The sequence below is a fragment of the Echeneis naucrates genome, chromosome 2, assembly GCF_900963305.1.
Source record: "Echeneis naucrates chromosome 2, fEcheNa1.1, whole genome shotgun sequence".
Lineage (NCBI taxonomy): Eukaryota > Metazoa > Chordata > Actinopteri > Carangiformes > Echeneidae > Echeneis > Echeneis naucrates.
The window spans coordinates 8,008,932-8,024,734 of NC_042512.1; the positions used below are offsets into that span (position 1 = coordinate 8,008,932).

Genomic DNA, 15,803 nt, shown 5'->3' on the forward strand with positions numbered 1-15,803 from the left:
TGAAGTACTCCTCCTGCTGGGCGTCAGTGAACCCTCGGATTTCTGTTAGCCTGTCAACACATGAAGGAGGGATCTGACTGGCTGCTGCAGGTCTGGAAGTGATCCAGACCAGAGCCGAGGGAAGCAGATTCCCCTGGATGAGGTTTGTCAGCAGCAGATGGACCGATGACTCCTGTGTGACGTCAGACACGACCTTCCTGTTTGTGAAGTCCAGTGAAAGTCTGCTTTCATCCAGGCCGTCCAGGATGAACAGAACTTTACAGGCAGCCAGCTGCTCTGCTGTGATCTTCTGTAATGTTGGATGGAAAACATGAAGCAGCCTGAGAAGACTGTACTGCTGATCTCTGATCAGGTTCAGCTCCCTGAATGAAAGCAGAACCAGCAGACTGACATCCTGGTTCTCCAAGCCCTCTGCCCAGTCCAGACTGAACTTCTGCACAGAGAAAGTTTTTCCAACTCCAGCGACGCCGTTGGTCAGAACCAGTCTGATGGGCCTCTGCTGGTCAGGTGAGACTTTAAAGATGTGGTGACATTTGATTGGAGCATCATGGAGGGTCTTCTTCTTTGAAGTTGTCTCCAGCTGCCTCACATCATGTTGGGTATTAACCTCTTCACTCTGTCCCTCTGTGATGTAGAGCTCAGTGTAGATCCTGTTGAGGAGGGTTCCACTTCCTGTTCCTTCAGTCACATGTTGACATCTGGTCCTCAGACTGATCTTATGTTGATCTAAAGCCTCCTGTAGAACACGATCTGCTGACAGAGAAGAAACAACGTCAGACTGAAGACAGAGAGTCTGAGGATCTGATAGAAAACTAAAGACGTCAGTCAGAAGTTCAGTCTCACTCTGTTCGGGGCTGGTCTGTAGACCTGGTCTGGATCTTTGTCCACACTGGGGACAGGAGGAATCTCCTGAAGAAGCAGACTGGTCCCAGTCTGAGGTGCAGCACTGTCTGCAGACCCAGTGTCCACAGCTGGTAGAGACTGGATCCTTCAGGACGTCCTGACACAGAGCACAGTGGGACGGCTGCTCCTCTTCAGAGACATGTCTTTTCCTCTTCCTGTCTCTGTGAAAACATTTCTTTATAACTGACATGATCTGACTGATGTCATAAAATGTTTGGGTAGGAAAAAAAACACGAGTCATTTCTGGTGATAAAACCAGAAGATCCATCTCAGTGTCTTCCTGTATCTGCACTAATGATTCAGGATCATGAATATTAATCTGTGAACAGATTTTCATTCTCATCTTCACAGTCTCTTACTTTGTCTCTGAGGGTCCAGGTTCATTACAGAAGTCTGGAGGAAAAAAGTTTTTGGACCGGTCAGACTTCAGAGACAGACAGGTTGATCCTGGAGACTCTGGTCTGGCCTCCTCTTCCTCATCACAGTCCATCATCTTCAGGACGGAGTTGGTCTGAGAGGGAAACACTTTCTGACTGAATGAGGACAAAGAAGAAACAGGACAAACGGTTTGTTCCAAAGATACACACCCAAAAATACCAAGCAAATCCAAACACACACAGACCTTCATCTTCAGTCAGACAGAAAAATAAAGTCCCGGTCAGTTTTGTTGGTTTCATGTGCATTTTGACCTAACCCTAACCCTGATTATATCTGAACACATTGAACACGCTTCAGTCAGACTGAGTCAACTGATTGGTTTGAGTTGACAGGTGGAGCTTTGAAACTTTGGAGCTGTACTCAGCCTGTTTAACTGTGTGTTACTAACAGCCATCACTTTTGTGAATTTCTGACTTTTTCAATAATGGTGCCATTAAGGAGGAGTTCCCAAGTGTGGGAATCTTTGAGTTGTTGCCATTGAATAAAAAATAAGTTGACCCAGTGTTTATTTAAATAAAATACAGTACCACACCATCCAGGGGTGCCTTTCATAACGACAGCAAACAAAAAGAAGGTAAGATGAATATTATGAAGGCGATAACACGACAAAGATAGGCTCAGCTGCTGTGGAAAATTTACTACTACTACTACTATAAAAACACGAGTTAGATAAGCACACACCTCCAGTACACCAAGCACAGTACCAAAGAAAAATATCCAGGTAACCAAACAGATAAAAAAAAAGAAGAAGAAGAAGAAGGGGGTACCAAGTCAATCACCCCTACTGCCTCGCTGCATTATGTAAATATTTTCCCTGTCCAGTCTGTCAGTTAGAATCAATTATGACAAACCTATTTCAAAATACACAGTTTTTTTGCCTTATTTTATGCTTCACACATGCAGATAAAGCTCAACTAAAAATTGGAAAGGTGTCTGTTACCCTAATCTTTTTTTTTTTTTGGTTGGGCCTCCTGTTAAACAGTGGAATCCAGAGAAATGTGTTAAAAACAGGATTCTCAAAAGAAAGTAAGATGGTTGCACAGCCTATCCAAAAAAAAAAAAAAAAAAAAACTAAACAAAACATGACAATCAACCAGGAGTACCAGTCAATATTGTCAGGCCGGGACTCAAACAGGACTCAGGAGCAGAGGTTTTGTCAGTCACAGACTTTATTCTTGGTAGCAATGACCTCAGAACCGAGTGAATAAAGGAAACCAGGCTATGAAACCTTAACTGTAGCAGGGAGTCACGAGGGAAAAAGGGGAACAACACAAAACTCTCCGTAGGGAGGAAAACCTGACTAAACAAAAGAAAACTCACTCGCGCTATTAAGCGGAGGATCAAGGTAACTCTATAAAAATGTATAAAAACTCAAAATCACTCTCGAGGAGGAAAAACACAAAAGCTATGAACATTAATCTAAATAACAGATTGTACAAACAAACAAACAAAAAAAAAAAATAAAATTAAAAAAAAAAAAAAAAAAAAAAATCGCTCATATAGAGGAAAAACAAAAGGCTATAGTTGAAAACGAGCTAACTCAGATATATAAATTTACAAACAAAAATTCACTCCGTAGAGGATCAAAGGCTTACGCAAGGAGACGAGGACTGTGGCTTGGACGTACGCTGGTGTGAGACATGCAATGACGACACACTGGCACAAGACAACTGTTTGACAACTATTTGAACTGTGGGGAGAAAATGGGGAACAGGTGGAGACAATCGGTAATCAGAAGGACACACCGGAGACATGAGGAAGGGCAAGTGTTCTGAAACGAGAGGAGAGTTAGGCATTTCAAAATAAAACAGGAAATGACGAGACAGTGAGCCCAGACAAGACAACCTCACCACGGTGTGACAAATATCGGATCAATTTTGACTGCATGCCAATGTATGAGCGTAGCCACATTATTCTTTGGTTGTTATTATGTTTTATATTACAGAGGTTGTGATTTTTGTTAATAGTTCAAGCCATTTTGGTGTGTTTAAAATATGATCAGTTTTTGACTTTCCATTGAATTCAAATTGTGAGAAGCACGGTTGTGTTTCATATTGTGGTGTTCAGCAATGTTTGTATATATCAGTTACATGGACCAAAACAAAACCATTAAAGGTAAAGCAGGTAAGTAGTGTGATACTTGGAACGACAGTAAGCACGTTTACTTGACACCTAAAAAACTACAGCGTCTGTCTGACCAAAAGTGGACTTTTAAAGTACATGTAAACACCGTCGGAATGGAGCTGGAGGAGGTGATCTGCACAGGTGCTTAAGTTTCACACACATTTACAAGGTGGCTGTCCATTGTCGTGCCAGTTTACCTCTGAGTTGCTAACTTGCTAGCTCACCGATCTTTGCTTCTTTCCACCTCTGTTGTGGTCTGTGACGTCATAGCTCAGTTGGAAGTGCCCCATTACCCCCAAGCTGAAAGAGTGCACATCGCCACCTATCGTAGCGGAGGTGACACAATGTCAACAAATAAATCGTTTTCAATCCTGTGCATTTATACTGGGACCAGGACAGAAGTCCGATGAGATGGCTTTATCGAGCTATAACCACAGCTCGACTTAACTGTGCATGTAAACGTGCTTACTAACACCATTGAATCCGAACATGGTGAGTCATTTTTCTTTGTAGCAGTGGAGAGAGAGTGGAGAGCCTTTTTAATGTGGCTCTCCACCAGCATTAGTTGCAGTCATGTCATCATTTAGAGGAGTGATAGCCTATTTCAATGACAAAAAAAAAGCAAGGATCAACAGAAAACACAACGCTACTGTCAATAAATTATGTAAATTAAGCGATGATGCCATTTTGCAACTTTTAAGACATCCAATAGCTACTTTCTTTCCTGAGGCGTTGGCAACACTATAGTAACAATATAACAAGAAATTTCTCCAAACCAGAATGTGATCGGGGTGACTTTTGAACACAGGAAATAAATCACAAACTCATCCTGACAGCAGCCCCCTGAGGCACTCTCAAAGTTTCTGCAAAGGAATTTTCTAGATGAAAAGTCCAAGACCAATAATAATAATAATAATAATAATAATAATAATAATAATATTAATAATATCTCCACATGCTGGTTGACCTCTCTATTAAAACAAACCAACAAACCAGCAGCAGCAAACAATGTAAGTGACATTGAGAGTGAATAATGAAGAAACATTACATTTTACATATCTGAAAGCAGCAAATCAGCATCCAGAAAAGCTCTCCTGTGCAGTCAAACAGTGAAACAACACAATGTGATCACAGTGATCCTGTTCACACATTTACAGATTCTCACCTGCTGAACTCACTTCAGGGAGACTTTCTGACACTTTCCAGCTTCATGTGAAGAGAAGAAGCTGCTTGTTCTCCCTCATCAGTCCTGGTGTCTGTTTGAGCTGTGGAAAAGTCACACCCTCATAACTTCAGAGTCCAAAGTATGACACAACAACAGATTTAAAACCGCTCCAACCTGTTTTTGAAACTGCTGTAAAAAGGCTAAATGACTCCAGACTATGTGGAATATGGCCCGGGATTGAATAAAGAATAAAGAATAATGCCTTACATCCTTACATGTAATTTATTGATCCCAGAGTAGGAAATTCTCATGTCACAGCAGCAAGACTCGCTGTACAGTATGTAACAGGATACTAATAATAACAAAATATCAAATATATACAATATAATAAAAACTATAAACATACAATAACTACACAAACTATAAGAATACAATGACACATAAGGTGCTATAAGTAGCAGTTTGTTTTGTTTTTATATATCAGAGATGTGACTTTTCTCTGTCAGACAGATGAGAGTTATTGTACAGTGTGAGGGAATGTGGCAGGAATGATTTCCTGTATCTGCCTCTTTGACAGCGGAGCTCTAACAGTCTGTTGATTATCTGTTGGTTATATGTCAGGTTAAGAGGCACAGACACAGAGAGGATCAAATCCAGACAAACAGTCTGGAAATGAATATGAGACACTAAAGATAATCTATCAGAAAATGAGTGGAATGAGATTGTAGAACTGATTCGGTGGGTGCAGCAGGTGAGTGGAAAATTGCTGGCAGGTCGGAGTGGGCGGATCGATCCACATATCAACAGTATTGATACCAAGGTCAGCATCAGTACTGGATCAATACTAGTGTGATGAAATTGATGTTTTTGTTGCAGTCTCTCTTTTATACATTAAACACATGACTTGAATTTCCTCACAGAGTGTGTGTGAGTGCAGCTTCTCTCTCAGTCCTAATGTGCATACAGCGCTCCTCCCTCACTCCACTCAGGCTCACTTGGCCCAACACAACTCTGCAAGTTTTGCTGGGTCAGAGACAGGTATGATCAAAACAAGGCAAACAGTCCGTAAATGAATGCAAGAAACACGAGATATAATCTGTCAGAAAATGAGTGGAATGAGATGGTTGCACTGATTAGGTGGGTGCAGCAGACGGGTAGAGCTGGGCAGGTGAGAAAAGAAGAAAACCAGTGCAGTGTGACGTCTTTGTGTTGATTCTATCATAGCGTGCATTTATGACCTTTCCCATGGCAGAACTAACACAGACTAACAGCTTTCAGTTCATGACACGCAGACAACAAACAATATGAAAAGAACGTTTTAATACCACTAACTAAATTAAATTGAAACAACTAACAGCAGGTGGTATAAATAAACCCACTGGCTTGACATGGCTCGGTTCTGGAGCGTCCCCTGCAACCAGACCAGTTCAGCCACACTGACAGTTTTGTGACTGTTTTTGGGAGGAGGGAGAGGACGGAGCTCAGAGCAGTACCTGCTGCTGCTGCTGCTGATTGAGAACTGCAGAACGATGTGTACTTTCACGAGTTTGATTCCCGGCCAATGCAATGTTTCTTTTTCCCCCAACTTTTTAAAACAGAGCTGCTCTACATGAAAAGCAGCACTGACAGGTCTCCTCCATCTCACTCTTACTTAAGCTGACTTCCAGGCCTAGATGTTGCAGTCTCATTATATGAAAGCTGTGAGTTTGACCCTCACATGGGGTTCACCTGTGCTCATCTGTTCCCCTCACACAGGAAAAGTACCCGGAAGGGACCAGCTTTATTTCAGAGCACAAACAACTAACCCTAACCCAACTAAATAAAATGTACATCAACCTAAGAAAACTAAAAAAAGAATAACTCACATACCTGCATTGTGGAGAAGAAACATTCACAGGTGTTGACAGGTTTTTCTCCTACATGCCCTCTGTGCTCTGTAACACCATGAACACAGTCACTACATGGCTCCTGTTAGCATCCAGTCTCAATAGCACACTCTGGCGTTATAAGCTAATTAGCAGCCGAGCAACTCATGCTTCTCCACTTCTCCTCTAATTAGCGAGATTATGCGTGAAGGTAACAAAATATATAGTTTTACAACTTAACTCTGTGATTACACCAACTTCATAAGTATTTTTATCTAACTTACTTCAATTTGCACAAAAAAAACGATTAAAAAAAAAAAAGAAATACAAAGAGCATCAGAAATGCGTAATTTTCTGGAAGGAGAGTCGCGAGCAAGAGGAAATAATATGCAGCGCAAGACGGTAAATGGAGATTACAAAATAAAATATGCATTCTACTTCCGGTGCTTCGCAGACCTCCCTCCCGGCATTTGTGTATGTTTTAAACCTTAACATCAACATCTGTAACTGTAAATTCCTTCCTAAAATGTTAACACTCAAAAGAATAAAAGAAAGCATGACAAAAAAAAAATACTGTCCTTCAAAATAAGAGTGTGCGCTTCACTGCCATGTTGTTGTCTCTGAAACCACGTCTGTGTCGGTCAACACGTGTGCTCCTCACAGTTGTGTGTCACTTCCTCAAAGGTTTGAAGTGATGTGTGAGTCTGAAGCGCTGCTGCCTTTTGTGACGTCACTGCCATAAAGGCTAAAAGCCCGATCAGGAAGTGTGTCCCTCGCCGGGTGCGGTGGCGCGCGCCTGTAATCCAAGTTACCGGGAGGCTGAGGCTGGAGGAGCGTTTGAGCTCAGGAGCTCTGGGCTGCAGCGGACTATGTCGATCGGGTGTCCGCACTAAGTTCGGTATCGATATGGTGCTCCGGGGGGAGCCCGGGATCACCAGGTCGTCTAAGGAGGGGTGCACCGGCCCAGGTCGGACACGGAGCAGGTCAAAGCCCCCGTGAATAGACGCTGTAGTTCAGCCTGAGTAAGACAGCGGGACCCAGTCTTTATGCTGCCACTATACACACAACACGACCTCATCCTTTATTTTCACTGAAATCCTCCACAAACTGAAGGACTCTCCACCTGGAGCAGAGGACCAGACATCAACAAAATCTGACTTCATTCATTTTAACATTAGAAAAAAGCTGCAGCTGCCACCAGATCAGGAATTTAAAATGAACAGATTAAAATAGAATTCATATGTGTTTTATATTTTACTAACTGTAGCAGTGAGCAATAAAGGCATAAACAACAAAAAAAAGTCATATTATGTTGTTGAATGACAATTGTGATGTGCGAAACCATGGACACTATCAACATTTCCTCCTTCCAGGGCTTGTTGGTGTACAGGTATGATTCTCACTCAGGGTGCAAGAGTTCCCAGTTTCAAATCCTGAACGAGCCCCTTGTATGACATTTTGAATGAATTCGCTTTAACTCTTTATGAATGTCTTCTTCTATGGCAGATACAGTTTTCCGGCCCATTAATGTTGTTCACCCCTCTCCCCTCGTTTATCGCTGTTCTTTATTGCTCAATCATTTCTGACAAGGATTCATTTTCAAGTCCCACCTGCCCCCCAAAAAATGCCAATGAAATACACCAACCTTACAATTTTCAAATGTAATGAAGTAAAATCAAGTAACATGATGTTCTATCTGTCATCAACTTAAGTGGTCCATGTTATCAAGTTTTTTATCTGTTCTGATGATGATTGGAAATGTCTGTTTATTGTTTATCACTTGTTAGGATCCCTGTTAGCTGTCACTGAGGCAGCAGCTACTCTTCCTGGGGTCCAAATGAAAATGCACATCTGCAGTCAAACAGGTTCAGGTAGATGCAGAGTCCTACATTAAAACAAACCACTTTACCATCAACCTCAACTGTAGTATACACATTACACTTCCATCACCAGATCCTCTGTATATACATGTATGTCAGAGTGGTTCTGTGGCTTAGCTGGTTAAAGTGTCTGTCTCGTATACAAGAGGTCCTGGGGTCAAGTCCCAGCAGTACTTTGCTTTAGAATGTGACACATTGTTGATATAACAAGCTGGCAGCTGAACCTTTTCTTGCCTGGACAAGCACTGAGCGAGGTGCCGTATTCCACCCTGAACAGTAAATGTTTCAGCTGTGTGCTGCACCTATGATACTTACATTGAGGTAACTCATCTGTACATGTGAGCCATGAAGGCCAGCACGTACTTTGGCCTGTGAGCTGTGAAGCATCGGACACAAAAACACACAAAGACAACACATGATGCCCTGAGAGACGATACCTGAGCAGGAGAACTAGTCACTGCATGTACAGCTGCTTCTTATCTGGAGTTTTTTTCTGTCATCTATAATAAAGTAGAAAAGAGACACAGCTCCACAGTAACAGAGGTGTGCTGCTGTAACGCTGAGTGCTGGATTCATGTTCAGTTTATGGTTTTAGGCTGTAACAGGCACTGGTCATCATGTCTCTGTGGCGCAATCGGTCAGCGCGTTCGGCTGTTAACCGAAAGGATGGTGGTTCGAGCCCACCCACGGACGATCTTTGTTTAATTCACTGGTATTATAGTTCACACATGGAAGACCGGAGGATTTTTACATTGATGCTCAGTTATCTCCATCTAGTGGACAGATGGTAGAAGTTGATTCCTGAAAAGAGGAAGTGACTTTTCCTCAGATCAAACTGTTGAAGGAGAACAAGCAGCTTCTTCTCTTCACATGTTTCCTCACTGACTCAAATAGATGCAGAATGTCATTTATCACTTTCTCCAGTAATGTGTACAGTTGTCACTGTGCTGCTCCTGACTCAGTGATGCTGTTGGATGCTTATAGGGCCACCGTTCTTAAAGTGTGGACTCTATAATAAGCTACAATTATCCTAAATGTTGCTCCTTTTGTGTCTCACAGAGATCCTGCCTGTTTGGGAGAGTGTTACATTAAAGATTTAAAGGTCCCTGTTTCAATCCTGGGTTTCAGCAGCTGTTGTGGGTCCTTTTGTTCGCTCCCCCAAATGAGCTATTTCAGCACAGCACACAGTGGAAATGACTTTTCATTATTGCTTCCATGACCTGGAAGTGGAACTAAAGGTGTGTCACTCTCACCGGCCTTGATAATGATAACTGAGCACCAGTGAGTGCTCTCCTCCTCTTAGATAAGTCCTAACAACAGCACTCAGCTGTGTCTCTCCCCAAATGGGAAACTTGGTCCATAAAAGGAAGTAAACATTGTTGGCAGGATTCAAACCTGCGCAGGGAAACCCCAAAGGATTTCTAGTCCATCGCATTAACCACTCGGCCACAACAACCACAGGTAGGAAAGCTCCCGTGACTCAACATTTTCCAGCCTGGATAGTTTCCTCCTCAAAGGACAGGGCACCTTCTTGTTGTGATTGATGCCCACATTCTCCACAAGACTTCAGCTCTTTGGAGATACAGCAACAAGTGAACTAAACACAGCAGGTCTCTGGGTGGGCTTTGGAGGCTTTTGGTAAACAGAAGCAGGACTGTTTTTGTGTACGGAGCTTTGACTGTTACCAAACTGTTACCTTAACAGGTGAAGGTTCATTCTGATGGAATGAACTGTTTCTACACAAGCTGCATGAATGTGACACAGAGCTCATGTTTAAAGTATTTTTCTTCAGTACTCTTATTGTGTATGGAGCTCTGACTGTTGACATAAGTGCAGGTGACCTAAATTCAGCAGCATCATCAATGTCCTCATCTCATCCAAAAGGCTTCATCAGACAGATCGGTGTTGCAGGAGCTCAGAAGCTATCTGGTTAGCTAATGCTGCCAGACCATGCAGGGGATGTAGGTCAGCGGTAGAATGTGCACTTCCCATGTGTAAGTGTCTATCTACAACATCTTACATTATGAACAAGGTACTGCTGGGATTTGAATCCAGGATCTCCTGTTTACGAAACAGGCACTTTGACCAGCTAAGCCACAGCACCACTCTGATGTACATGTATATACAGAGGATCTGGTAATGGAAGTATACTGCAGTTGAGGTCTTCCTGCATTCTCCCCTTGATGCGTCGGTTTGAATCCCACTTCTGACAGAAGCTGCTTTTCTTTCACCTCTACTGCTGTAAGGTGTAGTTTGTATTTTCCATGTGCAAACATTAGGAAACATCTAACATTAGGAGCAAGGCAACAACAAAACTGGAACTATTTGGACTGAACTGGATTTGAAACCTTCACTGTTGGACTTTGGAGAAGTGGGTGGTGAACATCCAGCATGAATTTAGACAGTGGTAGTGTGGCCGAGCGGTCCAAGGCGCTGGATTAAGGCTCCAGTCTCTTCGGAGGCCAGTTTGTTTCTTGCCAATGAAAACCAATCCACTAAGTCAGGCACTTTTCATCTCCCTGTGAACAAAAGTTACAGTGACAGACGATACCAACACCAGCTGGGCTGAAATGAGAAACATCACAGTCAGCCTTTTCAGACCCAGGTAGCTTTGGAGGTCTACCAGGTCCAATTCTCTCCAGATGTCCCCAAACACACGCTTCCCCTCCAGGTTTGTCATCTCCAGTATAATTACCTCAATGAACTCTGGGAAAAAGAGTTGGAAGCTGTGCTGGGAGCTTTGCTGTGTGTGGTTGTTGTGGCCGAGTGGTTAAGGCGATGGACTAGAAATCCATTGGGGTTTCCCCGCGCAGGTTCAAATCCTGCCAACAACGGTTAGTTGTTTTCATGGACCAAGGTTCGCATGTTCCCAAGCATATTTGAGAATCTCTGTAATCTCCACAGCCTTAAAATATGACACAGCTGAGTGCTGTTGTTCAGACTCATCTAAATGGATGAGAGCACTCACTGATGATCAGTTACCATTATGAGGGCAGGCAGAGGGGCACACCTTTAGTTCCACTTCCAGATCATGGAAGCAATAATGAGAACAGATGATTTGACCCTGACGTGATTTGAACTCGCAACCTTCTGATCTGGAGTCAGACGCGCTACCATCGCGCCATAGAGTCTTCCTGTGTGCTGGGTAGTGATCTAAAGATAAACAAGGCTAATCAGTTAATCAGTAGCCTGCAGGGCGTGGAAGTTGTCAGCGTCTCCACACCACTTTGGTGGTGTAAACTGATGTGAAAGCGCACATCGCTCTGCAGCTCTCAACAGCGGGTGCTGCCGTGAGCCCCGTCCCAAAGCCCTCACCTATTCAATCTATTTATGAAACATTTCAGAAGCCAAACAGTCCAAGGTGCTGCATTCATTCTGCGGTCTCTTCAAAGGGTGAGAAAGAACTGACTGTTTCTGACAACGGGACATCACCATGGCCCAGTGACCACGTGGCCTAATGGACAAGGCGTCTGACTTTGGATCAGAAGACTGAGGGTTTGAGTCCCTTCGTGGTTGGGAAGTTATGTATTATAACTTATACCATATTTAATGGCTCTGGTGAAACCAAAGTGGAGGAAAGGGGCAGTGCAACTGTCATAACATCAACGTGTCGTGGCAGTGATCAGCAAGTTGATCAATGTAGATGGTGCCGAAAGGAGCACATCATCTGCAAAATCCTCCAGATGCTGACCTGGAACCCCTCCTCACCACGGCTCTCAAAATAATTTCAATAAGAGTTTGGTCTAGACCTGCTCTATATGTACTTGACATAAGTTCATTATGATGTTTTGACGTGAGTTTAAAAAAAGAGGCCAAAACATTAGGAGTTTGCCTTTAAGTGGACTTCAATGGCTGCTGTTTTGTCATCACATGTACACTTGTGTTCACTTTGGTAATTTGGTAGGATGACTACACAGGATAAATTGCTCCAGGCTGAGAGATCAGGGTGTTGCACAAGAGAAGTACTTCCTGTGCTTCATTATCAACGCTGAAGATGGCAGGGATTGAACGCAGGGCCTCATACATGCAAAGCATGCACTCTACCACTGAGCTACATCCCCTGCATGGTGAACAATGCCAGCTGGAAACTAATCACTAAACTGTTACAAAGGAAATAATCTATCTGCAGTCTTTGCTCTGATCATTGTAACTTTGTGTTATTGTTGTATCTGATAAGTTAAGCTGCACTTCTAATGACCACCAGGGGGCAGTTCCACTGGTTGGAAAAAGACTTCAGGCTGCATTGAAGTATATGGAGAGAACAACACCAAGTTCTGAGAGGCTGCATGTGGCCAGTATGGGGATTGAACCCATGACCTTGGCGTTATTAGCACCACGCTCTAACCAGCTGAGCTAACCGGCCTTTCACATTCATTTCTTCTACAAAACGTCAGGATGTTCCAAAGGGAGACATGAAGACTCTGCAGTTACCTGATTGGTCAGAGAGTTTTAATGGAACTCCTGCAGAAGAAGTTACATGAGTTTATCTCAACAACCTTAAAAAAAAGGTGCTGCTGGGATTTGAACCCAGGATCTCCTGTTTACTAGACAGGTGCTTTGACCAGCTAAGCCACAGCAGCACTGCAACGTTCATCTATATACAGAGGATCTGGTAATGGAAGTGTAATGTGTATACAGTTGAGGTTGATGGTAAAGTGGTTTGTTTTAATGTCGGACTCTGCATCTACCTGAACCTGTTTGACTGCAGATGTGCATTTTCATTTGGACCCCAGGAAGAGTAGCTGCTGCCTCAGTGACAGCTAACAGGGATCCTAACAAGTGATAAACTACAAACAGCCATTTCCAATTTTCATCAAACTGGATTCTTTCATCAAATGTTCTTTAACTCTCGGTCTAGGGGTATGATTCTCACTTCAGGTGCGAGAGGTCCTGGGTTAAAATCCTGGACGAGCCTGTAATATTATGTCGCCAACATCTTCCCAAAGTTTGTCTCCTGTGAAATGATCCACGCTCTAACCAGCTGACGTTGAGGATAATTCTGACTGGATAGATAATTTTAAGTGGAATAGCAGGCTGCAACTTAGACAGACTAAAGCAACCACCGACGAGGATGGGATTCGAACCCACGCGTGCAGAGCACAATGGATTAGCAGTCCATCGCCTTAACCACTCGGCCACCTCGTCATGTTTGATGGCTTCAAAGGCAGATATTTATTAATTCTAGCTGGAATAGCAGGCTGCAACAGAAAAAGCTGTGTCGTGTAATCCAAGAGAATTCCCATACCGGGAGTTGAACCCTGGCCGCCTGGGTGAAAACCAGGAATCCTGACCGCTAGACCATATGGGACATGTATTCTTATCAGAATTGGCAAGCCAGGAGAGACATTCTCTGATGGATGCAGACTCCATCCACTGTTAGCCCCTCAGCCCCAGAATGCTAGAGAAACAGGAAGGAGGAACGCCCTCGACCAACAGTGGCAAACAGCTGTCTGAGTGAAAAACCTCCCCTTGATGTGTGGATTCAAATCCCACTTCTGACAGAAACTGCTTTTCTTTCACCTCAACTGCTGTAAGGTGTGTTTGGGGACAAAGTTGTTTTATGTATATATATATATAATATATCACATAACAACTAATTACACTTGGATGAATTAAAATTTTATTTTTTTTCATTTAACAGTAAGTGAAAACATCAAGAACAAGTGTGCATGTGGAGACGTCCTCTTCCTCTGTGTCCTGGACACTAAAAAGCAGATGAAGCAAAATAGGTGAGAAAAGAAGATGTTCAGTTGTGTCATGCGAACTGCGAACAAACTATGTTACTTCATTACTGTTACTTCATCACATTTTAAATTTTCAAGTTTGGCATATTTCATTTACATTTTGTTGGAGGCAGGTGGAAGGAATTTCAAAAGCCTTGTCACAGTTTCCTGACTTAAGTATTGTAGTTAAGTATTGTAAAAATAACAAGACAACAGCTGAAACCTTCCCTGCCTGGATATTCCAGAAGTGTGAGCAAAGTCCAAGTGAAGCTCCTGCTGGCTATCAGGAGGGATTTAGAAGTAAAATGTCCCCTTCTTCAGCTGTTATGTTTGAAATGCAAAGCACTTTTTGAAGTACTCTATGATGTTCCAGTCTGCAGTTCCAGCTAGAATTATCCTAAATGTTGATTGAACTGACTCCTGTCCGCTGTTCTGAAACCAGATACTCAGTATTTCTCCATCTCAGAATAACCTCAGAACCTGTATTTTTTCGTTGGTGTTATTATATGGAGCTGTGTGAGGTTGGCTGGTTGTGTTATTGGCAGTATCTTGTAAAGTGAAGCAACAGTAACTTTGTGGCTCATGCTGTGCTGAGGAGAAGGGAAATTGGTGATTGACTGCTTTTCACAGACAAACTTTGGTAGCAGTCATGATGGTCAGCCACTTATATTGCGATATTTTCAGGTCCTCTGTACATTATTGTACTTCAGAGTGGTGCTGTGGCTTAGTTGGTCAAAGCGCCTGTCTAGTAAACAGGAGAGCCTGGGTTCAAATCCCAGCAGTGCGTCTTTGTTGATACCATATTAACTTGAAAGTTTCATCAGCATACCAGCACTTGACTGGGTCCTCATGTAACTGCAGAAGTTCAGTTCAATTAAAAGGACACAGCAGTCTCTCTGTTTAAATCCCAGCAGTTCCTTGTGGGTAAAGTCAAATGTTAATGAAATAAACTAATTCTGGGTTTTCATCAGCTGGAGGTCACAGTGAGCAATATTAATAGAAATAAACACTTGAAATATGTCACTGTGTGTAACGATGTCATAAAATATATCATTTTTACTTTCTGAATGGAATAAAATGAATCAAAAAGTGGTTGAATATATTTATCTTATAGCTTTTTGAAGGAATGAAATAGTTCTGTTTCATCCCTTTTACAGTGATTAGTAATCTGTCACTGATTCCATTTTAAAGTAACTTCCCCAACACTGTACGACGGTGCTGACTGCTGCAGTAATGCTGCCTTTAATAGAAGTTTAGGAACATTTGATGAAAGAATACATTTTGATGATGTTTGGAAATGTCTGTTTATAGTTTATCACTTGTTAGGATCCCCGTTAGCTGTCACTGAGGCAGCAGCTACTCTTCCTGGGGTCCAAATGAAAATGCACATCTGCAGTCAAACAGGTTCAGGTAGATGCAGAGTCCGACATTAAAACAAACCACTTTACCATCAACCTCAGCTGCAGTATACACATTACACTTCCATCACCAGATCCTCTGTATATACATGTACTTCAGAGTGGTGCTGTGGCTTAGCTGGTCAAAGCACCTGTCTCGTAAACAGGAGATCCTGGGTTTGAATCAGGCAGTTGAAACTATTTGCCTCCAAAGAGACTTGAGCCTTAATCCAGCAGGTCGGACTGCTCGGCCACTCTACCACCTTCACAGAAGGAATGACACCCATGTGACATTATGAGAAACCTCA

The 15,803-nt window shown here is 42.8% G+C and overlaps 10 non-coding genes across 10 annotated transcripts; 4 read left to right on the forward strand and 6 right to left on the reverse strand.

The window, feature by feature from the left end:
• The first annotated feature begins 8,994 nt into the window (after window positions 1–8,994).
• On the forward strand, window positions 8,995–9,068 carry trnan-guu (transfer RNA asparagine (anticodon GUU)). The gene has a single exon. It is a non-coding gene; the product is annotated as a tRNA-Asn (tRNA).
• Window positions 9,069–10,405: 1,337 nt separating this feature from the next.
• trnat-cgu (transfer RNA threonine (anticodon CGU)) lies at window positions 10,406–10,479 on the reverse strand. The gene has a single exon. It is a non-coding gene; the product is annotated as a tRNA-Thr (tRNA).
• Window positions 10,480–11,127: 648 nt separating this feature from the next.
• On the forward strand, window positions 11,128–11,209 carry trnas-aga (transfer RNA serine (anticodon AGA)). Its single transcript has one exon. It is a non-coding gene; the product is annotated as a tRNA-Ser (tRNA).
• A 225-nt stretch (window positions 11,210–11,434) lies between these two features.
• trnaw-cca (transfer RNA tryptophan (anticodon CCA)) lies at window positions 11,435–11,506 on the reverse strand. The gene has a single exon. It is a non-coding gene; the product is annotated as a tRNA-Trp (tRNA).
• A 312-nt stretch (window positions 11,507–11,818) lies between these two features.
• On the forward strand, window positions 11,819–11,891 carry trnaq-uug (transfer RNA glutamine (anticodon UUG)). The gene has a single exon. It is a non-coding gene; the product is annotated as a tRNA-Gln (tRNA).
• A 773-nt stretch (window positions 11,892–12,664) lies between these two features.
• trnai-aau (transfer RNA isoleucine (anticodon AAU)) lies at window positions 12,665–12,738 on the reverse strand. The gene has a single exon. It is a non-coding gene; the product is annotated as a tRNA-Ile (tRNA).
• A 143-nt stretch (window positions 12,739–12,881) lies between these two features.
• On the reverse strand, window positions 12,882–12,955 carry trnat-agu (transfer RNA threonine (anticodon AGU)). The gene has a single exon. It is a non-coding gene; the product is annotated as a tRNA-Thr (tRNA).
• A 483-nt stretch (window positions 12,956–13,438) lies between these two features.
• Window positions 13,439–13,520, reverse strand: trnas-gcu (transfer RNA serine (anticodon GCU)). Its single transcript has one exon. It is a non-coding gene; the product is annotated as a tRNA-Ser (tRNA).
• Window positions 13,521–13,611: 91 nt separating this feature from the next.
• Window positions 13,612–13,683, reverse strand: trnae-uuc (transfer RNA glutamic acid (anticodon UUC)). Its single transcript has one exon. It is a non-coding gene; the product is annotated as a tRNA-Glu (tRNA).
• A 1,128-nt stretch (window positions 13,684–14,811) lies between these two features.
• Window positions 14,812–14,885, forward strand: trnat-agu (transfer RNA threonine (anticodon AGU)). The gene has a single exon. It is a non-coding gene; the product is annotated as a tRNA-Thr (tRNA).
• Window positions 14,886–15,803: the final 918 nt, after the last annotated feature.